Source organism: Thamnophis elegans, chromosome Z (genome assembly GCF_009769535.1).
Source record: "Thamnophis elegans isolate rThaEle1 chromosome Z, rThaEle1.pri, whole genome shotgun sequence".
In the NCBI taxonomy this organism is placed as follows: domain Eukaryota; kingdom Metazoa; phylum Chordata; class Lepidosauria; order Squamata; family Colubridae; genus Thamnophis; species Thamnophis elegans.
Window position 1 is genome coordinate 29,467,813 of NC_045558.1, and position 9,183 is coordinate 29,476,995.

The 9,183-nt window shown below is 34.5% G+C and overlaps 1 long non-coding RNA gene across 1 annotated transcript; it reads left to right on the plus strand.

The window, feature by feature from the left end:
• Positions 1–631: 631 nt before the first annotated feature.
• Positions 632–5,271, plus strand: LOC116521517. The gene is made up of 2 exons (XR_004256925.1): positions 632–720; positions 5,180–5,271. It is a non-coding gene; the product is annotated as an uncharacterized LOC116521517 (long non-coding RNA).
• The last annotated feature ends 3,912 nt before the right edge of the window (positions 5,272–9,183 follow it).

Genomic DNA, 9,183 nt, shown 5'->3' on the forward strand with positions numbered 1-9,183 from the left:
CCATCTTTTAGGTTTAATTAGAAGGAAGGAATGTGGGAAGAGTCTTGAACTCTTGCAGCAGTGGAGAGCTAACATACAAATCCTCCCTCCAAGTAGGGTGTCAAAACCCATTGTTTATTTCCAGATTTAAATGAACAAAAAAATAGTAAGAAATTGGTTCCCCAAGTCATGTGTGGTGCTTAAAGCTGGATTAAATAGTGCATTATTTCACTAGAAAACTTTAACATGAAGTCATAACAAGATAGCTAAGTTGATCACTTATGTTTTGCCTTTCAAAATGTTGTATTCGGCATTATACCCATAGGTGTAACTATTTAAAAGCCTGGAGAGGTGGTGCTGATCTGGAGGCCAGGGATGAAATACCGGCACTCCATCCTTTTCTGCTCCAGCTGAATATACTAAACCGATCCATGTTTTCAAAGTTCACCTCTGCATGGCAAGGGGCGGGGGGAGAGAAAAAGATGGAAGTTGCAAAGCTGCAAGCAGAGCGGAGAGAAGCATAAAGAAAAACGCTGGCCTTGCCCATTTTTGGCTCTGGCCTCGCCCCTCCTGCCACGTGTCCTCAGGCTGATCAGATCCTAAACTCCTCCCTCCCCCGTTTTTCTTGGCAGAAGAAAAGTGGTGTGAAACAGAAGCGCTTTGGATAGTTTAGTTGAAAGTGGCATGTTTCAAAAAAATAAAGTGAGCAACCAAAACTGAACATTATTCCACCTTTTAAAGGTAAGCACATTCTGGGATAATGCCAGGGGTTCACAGTTCAGTTCCCAATGACCGATGTATCTAACGTAGGGAATGCATTTCCTATCCTGTTTGCAGCAATTTTTGTTTGCTGCTCGAAACAAAGGATTGACCACCACGTGGCTCGGAAGCACCGAGCAAAAGTTTCACTTCCTTCTCTTGCTTCTTTTATGACCCCTCGGGCTTTCTCAGCCAGGCCTGATCAGAAGCAGATCTAAAACGAAAGACCAAGGACCTTTCGCCAACACGTGTAGGATCGGCTGATCTAGGAAGGAAACCAATTACCTGTAGTCAGCAAAGCTGGTTCTGAATGAGGCGCGGGAGGGCCCCAGCCGGATAAACATCTGCAAGTGAACAACTAGGGTTAGTTAGAGAGCGGCAAGGATTCCGGCAGCAAAAGCAAGAGCCATCGATTGCTGCAGGAACAAAGGGGAACGAAGAGCTGCACCCGTCTTTTATCCTAAATCGTACCTTTCCAATCTTAGAAGGCAAAAGATCAGTTTAACAAATTCAAGGCTTAGGAGTGAATTAATCTAGGCGCATCAATACTACCTTTCTTTTCTCATGCAAATTGGGCAGAGACAGCTTTATTCCGCCCGTCCCGTTAGTATTCAGCGCGCCTTGGCTTTGCCCACCTTTCTACTCGCCCCGGCTCAGCCTCCGCCTCCTGCACCCCGTGCTGATGCATTTCCCGGGTCCCCTTTGTCTCTCTTGCCTTTGTTCTTTGCACACACTCGCCTGCCTACGTAGTTCTTTGGCTTGGTTTTTTCTCCTGCTCTTTGCGCTCAGTTAAAGGAAACCCGAGCTTTTTCGCCCTCGCTTCCAGCGACCCGTCTTTTTCCATCTTTTGGGAACTCGACGCCTTTGTAGGTTTGTTCGGCTTGAGGTTTCTCTCCGTCCATTCACAACAGAATTGCTACCGATGTTGGCTTTTTGGAAAAGCCGCGATTTCGCTTAGCAGACCTCCGAAATGGCCCTAGCCGCATCATCTCTGCTATCTAGTGCATTGTTTCTTTTCCTTTGGAGCCATTTCAGCTACAGCTCCGAGACATTTATTCCTTGGATGCACTGGTTTCCAACACGTGTGAAAACGAGAACTCCTATGGCAGTTCTGCTTCCATATGGCCGAATTTAAGCACATAAAAGTCTACCTCATGTATTAGATCAAGGGCAATTCACCACCGACTGGTTGGTAGCCAAATGCAGTACAGTGCCTTATTTTGGAAGCTGCTAAAGTAGGCATTTTGTAAGCTAGTTCCTACAAGCAATAATGAGCAGGTGGATTTTTAGAAGAGAGAAATAAGTGGAATTCAGCCTTGTTACAACCCCAGGCCCTGTCCTTTATGGCAGCGAACACTGGTTGTTACTTTAGTTTTCAGAAAATTGCAGATAACTTTTGCTTTGTTTTAGCACCAAATAATCATTTTTCGGATAGATTACTTCATTCCTGAGTAACCAGTATATAACAACTGAAAATGTGTGATGTAATAAAGTCAGCTCTATCTAAACGTAACACAAATTTGGAAAATGCATATGAGATACAGAATTTATGGTTCAGGTTCCACAATAAAATTGTTTTACACTTTCTTTCATGACTGCAAGCAGCAAAGATACTAAAAGTTGTTTCAAACTCTATAAATAAAAATGTTATATGCACAAGACATTTGAGGAACAAAATAATAGTACCACATGCAGATGTTATTTGGATCAAAGTCAGTCTGTATACTGGATTTCACCCCCATGAGTCAGTCCATTATGTGCAGTTGTTCCAATTAACAATCTGGGTACCATATGCTGGGAAAGATCCATACCTCTATTTCATACATTGGAGTAGCATCATTTCAATGCCGCCAGCTCCAGAGTAGCTTAATTTGACTTTTTTTAAAAAACTTATCCTTTAACAAGAAGGATACTTTCTCATACTATGGAAGGAGAAATAAAACATTTGGGGACCACGACACTAATTAGACCATAGAAAGTATACAGTAGAATGTGCAGAAATTTGAATAAAACATGGACTTCCTAGGAAAATTAACTCCTAACCCTCTTTCCAAATGTAGTCAGGTCAAAAACAAGGCCTAAATAGGATGCCTTTAATGTTTTTCAAGCTGGGCAACTTTAAAATGTGTGGATTTTAGCTCTTATGATGACTGGGAATTCTGGGAATTGAAATCTACACATCTTAAATTTGCCCAGATTGAAGAACACTGCTTTAGAGCAAAACTAACCTAAGCCTAAGGAACAGCTGCTAAGCAGAGCAATTTCAGAACTCATTTTCCCCTAATTTGTTTTGGCCATGGAAAAAAAATCAAACGTGCATATGAGAACATCTCCTCTCTACATCCAAATTCTAATATTTCCTAACAATACAAATATCAGGAAATCAATAGAGTTGACATGCTGTGCCTCAGTATTGGATTTCTTGGAGATACTTATCAAAGATTTTGCCAATGTCACAAAATCTAGATAGAAGCCACCTCAGCTGACAGTAGACACTTGTTTCATGAGTTCATGAGAGACAATTTCTACCCCCGTGCGTAAAAAGGAGCAAATCCCCAAATCTTTCTGCTGGTTCTCACATCTGAACATTATGGGTATTTGCATAAAATAGCTGTCATGGTATGTAACCACATATAAATACTGCAAATTGGCATTCACAACAAAGGTTACTGGCTTCAAAATGTCAGTGTGACTTAGATGTTGAAAGCCCCTCCCTATTTTAGTATCCTTCACTTGTTTTCTATGCATATAAGCAGGGTTATATCACCTTTGCTGTGTGTGCCCATGCCAGAAAGCAAACTATTGAAGTCTTATCCCATCATTTTTTTTCAAGTTTCCCAGAATACTGCCATCTGGCTTACTTTAACCTTTTCTGGATTGTAATTACCCACCTTTGAGTTCTAGGAATGCCTCACAGATCTGTGGGAATTGACATTTTCATATTTTGGGAAATATAAATTATATCTGAGGCTGAAATGTTGGTCTGAAGCATGCTAACTTCCTTTTAAAAATTAATAAAATTCAAAATAAAAATGATTTGAGATTTTAAAAAATCTGGTAATGGTGGTGGCCGTAGTTGTGGGAACACATTGAGGATCCAGAACTCAGAAAGCAAATCACATGCCACATACTATTGAGTCCTGCGCCGTGGATTACTTTCTTATTGTCTTTCATCTATACCTAATCACTCTTTGTGCCATCTAAGCTTGCAGTGGTTTCCACATATCCTTTTTTCCAAAGCTAATTGTTCATTTTACTAATTTTTTTGCCAGGCTGTATTTGTATAACAATAAAGGAAGGTGCAAAGTAACCATATCTACCAAACTATATTTAAAATTAACTATTGTACAAAAGAAATATCATATAAAATGAAACCTAAGAAGACCTCTTTTTCATCAGATCAACATGCTGTTTCCAATGGTGGCTCATAACAGCAATCCAAGAATAGATCTTGAGAACAATAATTAAAGCTTTGAAGCCAATTTGGAAAAAAAGCAATCAGTCTAAAAGGAATTAAAATCTTAAATGATCAAACAGAGCTGTATGTCACATTTTAATTTTTAAATGCAATTTATAATACACCTTTCAGTAACATCAGTGGAACAAAAATAAGCTCTCAAATTATTGTCTGTTGGACTGCAGCCTCATTAGATATTCAAAGAACCATGCACCTACAGCTACACAAACAGTTTTAACAATATCTAACAGCAAAAAGGGGAGGGAAGCTTGACAGTCGAAGAAAATTTAAACGTATCTCTGGGGACATCAAGGCTTTTAAATAGGCCTAATACTGTGGGCCTTTCTCTATTCTTTCTGGATGTATTATGTTAGCATTGTTTCCAGAACAATAGTTATAGTAAATAATAATAAATCAATCAAGGATTTTCAATTCATTAAATGTTGATTTTTCAGGACATATCATTTGTGTATGTGTGTATTGGGTTCATTTTTTCATGCATAGGTGTTCTCTTTATAAAAATTGGCTCTAATCAGGCTACATCTGGTCCTGATTAAGGCTTTTAAGGGGATGCAGTAGTACTGAAATTAAGAGTCCACAGCCAAACTGACGTTGATAGAATTAAGATGTCATAAATTATTTTACTACTTTTCATTGAACCGCCTAATGTTTTGCTAATATTTTGTCTAGGACTACTTTTAGCAATTGTTATTATTTATCAAATGTTTTATATATTTACTAATTTGTACATAACCTTTCTTAATCTGAATTCAAACCCAAGGTATTTTACAATTTGAATTCAGTAACTTGAATTCAACTTCAAGTTGCAAATGAAAGAGTTACTTTTATTCTCAGAAAACTTGATATCTAGTACTGGAGCCTACTAGCAGAAGGACAGAACAGAAAAATGCAATCCATTCTTTCTCCTTTTTCTGCCATTTCCTTCATCCAGCAACTTTTTCCATTTTTCCCTCTCTATTGCAGATTTCCAGAGGAACCAAAAGATGGGAAAACTTTACCAAAAGAAAAACTCACCTGGAGAGATTTCCCCACTAATTAAGCCAGGATTGTTTAAAAAGCAAACAAACTCAAATAATTCTATGCTCTGCATAAACGTTTCTAATGTAATAATATAGATTCGGCTGATTTTTCCGACATTTGAACAATTGCAAATATATTGTGGCAGAAATGTCTTAAAAAGTTACATTTCTTTTAAAAGGTTATTTTGAAAATGGAAATATTAAAAAATAAAGTCATCTCTCTCCCTTCCTCCCTCTATACACACACAGACACACACACACTTATAGTTTACAATGTACTGTAATGTATTGGAAAAATTATTAGAAAGAAATATATTTAAATGGTCATCTTTCTTTTTTTCAAAATCAGGCAAGGAATGAATTTATATTTAAATAATTATTTGAACCATTCAAGAACATTAGGGAAGCTGCTAGTTTGTCAGATTTTCATAGTTCCATATGGAAATAGAGAAACAGGTGCATTTTAAAAATCTTGAAGATTTTACTTCAGGAAAATTCTTGTTTCACAGCACAGAGAACTATTCAGTTAAGTCAGGATAGTTTTTTTAAAAAAATAAGCAGATTCTGGAAAATACTATACTACACCAATTAAAAATCATCGCTCAACACCAATTTTTAAAAAGTGGAAATTTCCATAGTACTTTCTTCCTATTATATGTAGTATTTTTTTAAATAATGCCCAACCTAATTACAAAAAATAAAAAAATGAACATGAATTTGCTATGTTACCTTTTATACTATTGATGTTAATCAACTTGAAAACTGTAGTATATTATGATAATTGCAGTGTATTCATTAGCATAATTTTGACAAGTAACCAATACTGCTTTATATTCTATACTGCTTTATAAATGTCCGTCTTTCTTGCAGAAAATATAAGCATGCGTGCAAATAATCTCAAACAAATTCATATCTTGATATTTCCATCACCATTAATTATTTGTATTTTAGGGATTATGTATAGCAGACACCTATGTACTGTGAAGCAAGCCTGGTATAAAATAAAATATAGACCATAATATATAACAGGATAGCTAATGTTTTTACTTCATATTCCTTGTGAATTGTTTTGTTTAATAATAACCACTTATACAATGTTATGTATTGTGATTGGTAAGAAATTGTTAAAGTGAATCATTTCAAAAATGTGGAAACTAGATTCCAAATCAGCAGTTTACTTTTATATGAAAACTACAGTATTCTAAAAAAAAAAAAAAACACTATGATTATTGTGCAAGATACGGTATTGGTCCTCCAGTACTGTAATATACACTACCAGTAGTTAGTGCACAGATTTGCATCTTTTCATTTTTCTAATTGTGTCAAACAAAAATGAGACCAAGGTAAAACACACAAATACACTTCTGTAAAACACAAGCACTTTTGTAAAATGCATATTTTGCAGAGATTTGTATGTTATTTCAAGGACAATTCAGTTTAGCCTCTTCCATCAAAATTCAGGCAGTTTACTGATAAATGAAATATACCTAAAACTGTTTGTTTTGTTATTCTATGTGTGATTTTTATATTAAAGTCCTTTGCTACAGCCTTTCTCAATCTGGTACTCTCCCAGATAAGTTGGGATCAGAATTCTTTAGAATTCCTATTCTTTATATTTACAATTTAGGTTACAGGTCACTGGCACAGGCATAAATATTTGATCAGAAGTATTGATTTGCTATTGATATAAACAGTTTGCCATTATGCACACTCAAATATGTTCATTTTTAAATTTTAATATGTGATGGTATCAAATATTGACATCCATAGAAAGGAAAGCTGCAAAATAAATAAATACAGCTATTAAGTTCAGTAAAATAAAATTATTAGGAAGTTCAGCAAAGATCTTTTAGAAGGATTTTTACTAATTATACACTTTCACTTACTGGCTGCAATAAAAGTACTAATGAAAACATACCGGTAGCTTCATTTACTGCATTGCAGATCCTCCATTCTGTGACTTCCTCAAAAGTTAACTAGAAGCAGAGTTAAGAAAACAATGTTTCTGTTTGTTATATAAACACAAACTATTTTACCAGCTTGGCCTTTTGCTAAATCACATTGTAGCACCATGACAAACCTAGATTTTAAACATGATGCTCTCCTCACTTTGAGGTTCCTCTGCCTTTACCCCTTCTTTTTAGTTGTTGTCCTTTTATCTCCAAGGAACTTAAGAGATTTGGAAGCTTTTTACTCTAACCAGCAGAAGGCAGAATAACTTTATACCTATCAATCTAAGTTATAAAGATATATAAATTTATGATACTGTCTTGAAACAATTTTATAAATGTCCACTTCCCTCAGTAACTCAACATATTCAGAATAATTGCACATGGAGGGAATTCTTAATTATAGTGAGATTTAAGAACTGTGATTAGAGCTAATTCAGAGTCACACTTATTTACAAATAAGAATGGACAACCACTATGCTCACTATTCTAAATATATTGAAACATGCTCAGGTTATACTGCTAAATATATAATAGAAAAATTTACGAGCATATATTTGGTAGATGTGTGTGTTTACTTGAAATTTAACATTTATGTAAAACAGAAGTCTTTACATCTTTATTTTCTCTCTCATCCCTATCAAAGTTTAGAGGACCTTATAGGCCTCCCTCGGACTTTCTGTAAATTCAGATATTCTATGAATTTTTGCTTTTAAGAAATGCTACCTATGAATTACAAAGGGGCAGAGAAGAAACAATCAATATGCAACTTAATAAACAATGGTTTTTAAAAGTATTGATTAATTATGTCCCATTAAGGAGTTTCAACTCTTGGTGACTTTATAAGCAGATATTTCATTTAAGTTCACCAAAATTAGTTCTCCCATAAATTTTAGAGCATTATCAACAAATATGATTCCGTATATTTATATGTTTTGACTTCTGTGGATCTTCCAATTGTTACCATGAGGATAAGACAAAACAGATTTTTTTTCAAATACGGTTTTAGCTCTTTTATTGTTCCTATGTGGAAAATCTCTTGACAATTCAAATTTTCTTTTAGACTTGAAGGTACATCTGTATTCATAGCAACTTTCTATTGCAAAAATTATTTTATCTGTTTTGATATCTCCACTGCAAAATGAGGCCTAAATATTTAGTGGTATAATAAATTTTGACAGTTTAGTTGTGTTGAATTTTAGTTATAATTGAATAAAAAAATTCAGCTATTTTAGTTTTGTCAATTCTTTACTTATTCTGCTATTTGACATTCTTTAAGCAAAAAATATGCATTATTTGCAATGTAATTATATTGTTAAGCTCTGAAAATAACTTTTGAGATTTCTGAAACACAATGGTTCGATGAGTTTTGTTAATAGAATTTATTAAAAAGAATACACCTAAAATAACTAGAAAGACATTTTTAGAAAAAGAACTAATTCAAGAATACATACCTCCTCCTCCAATATATTTTGATTACTATTCAAGAAAGTAAAAAGATCTATATGTAATTTTCTTAACTAAGAGAAAATAAAGAGTGGGATCATTCCTTGTAAATAAGGAAAACCTCTTGTATGTCTTTTCTCTATTGGTGGGCCATAAAGTAATTATTATATTGCAAGAAAGTAGATGGAGTGGAATAGATGAATTAATTATTTTGAAAATATTATGAAATATCTAACTCATAAAAGTACATAAAGAATTAAACTCAATAAAAAATAATTAGAAACATAATATGTTTCTAAATGTCTACTTGTAGTGATTCATTGTCCATTTATACAAAGTAAAAAAAAACAGAATCAAGATTTTTGGCTCATGTCTTAATATTTTATATTTTGGTGGGGGAGAATTGCTATTTATTTCCTACCAAATTACTTTGGAGAGGAAGAAATTTTCTATTTTATGCATGTGTTCTAAAGAAAAAAGAATGCAATCTGACTCATTTTATTTGTTCATAGGCTGTGGATTGTGTTTCTGTCTTTGTTTAGCTGTGCTTCAA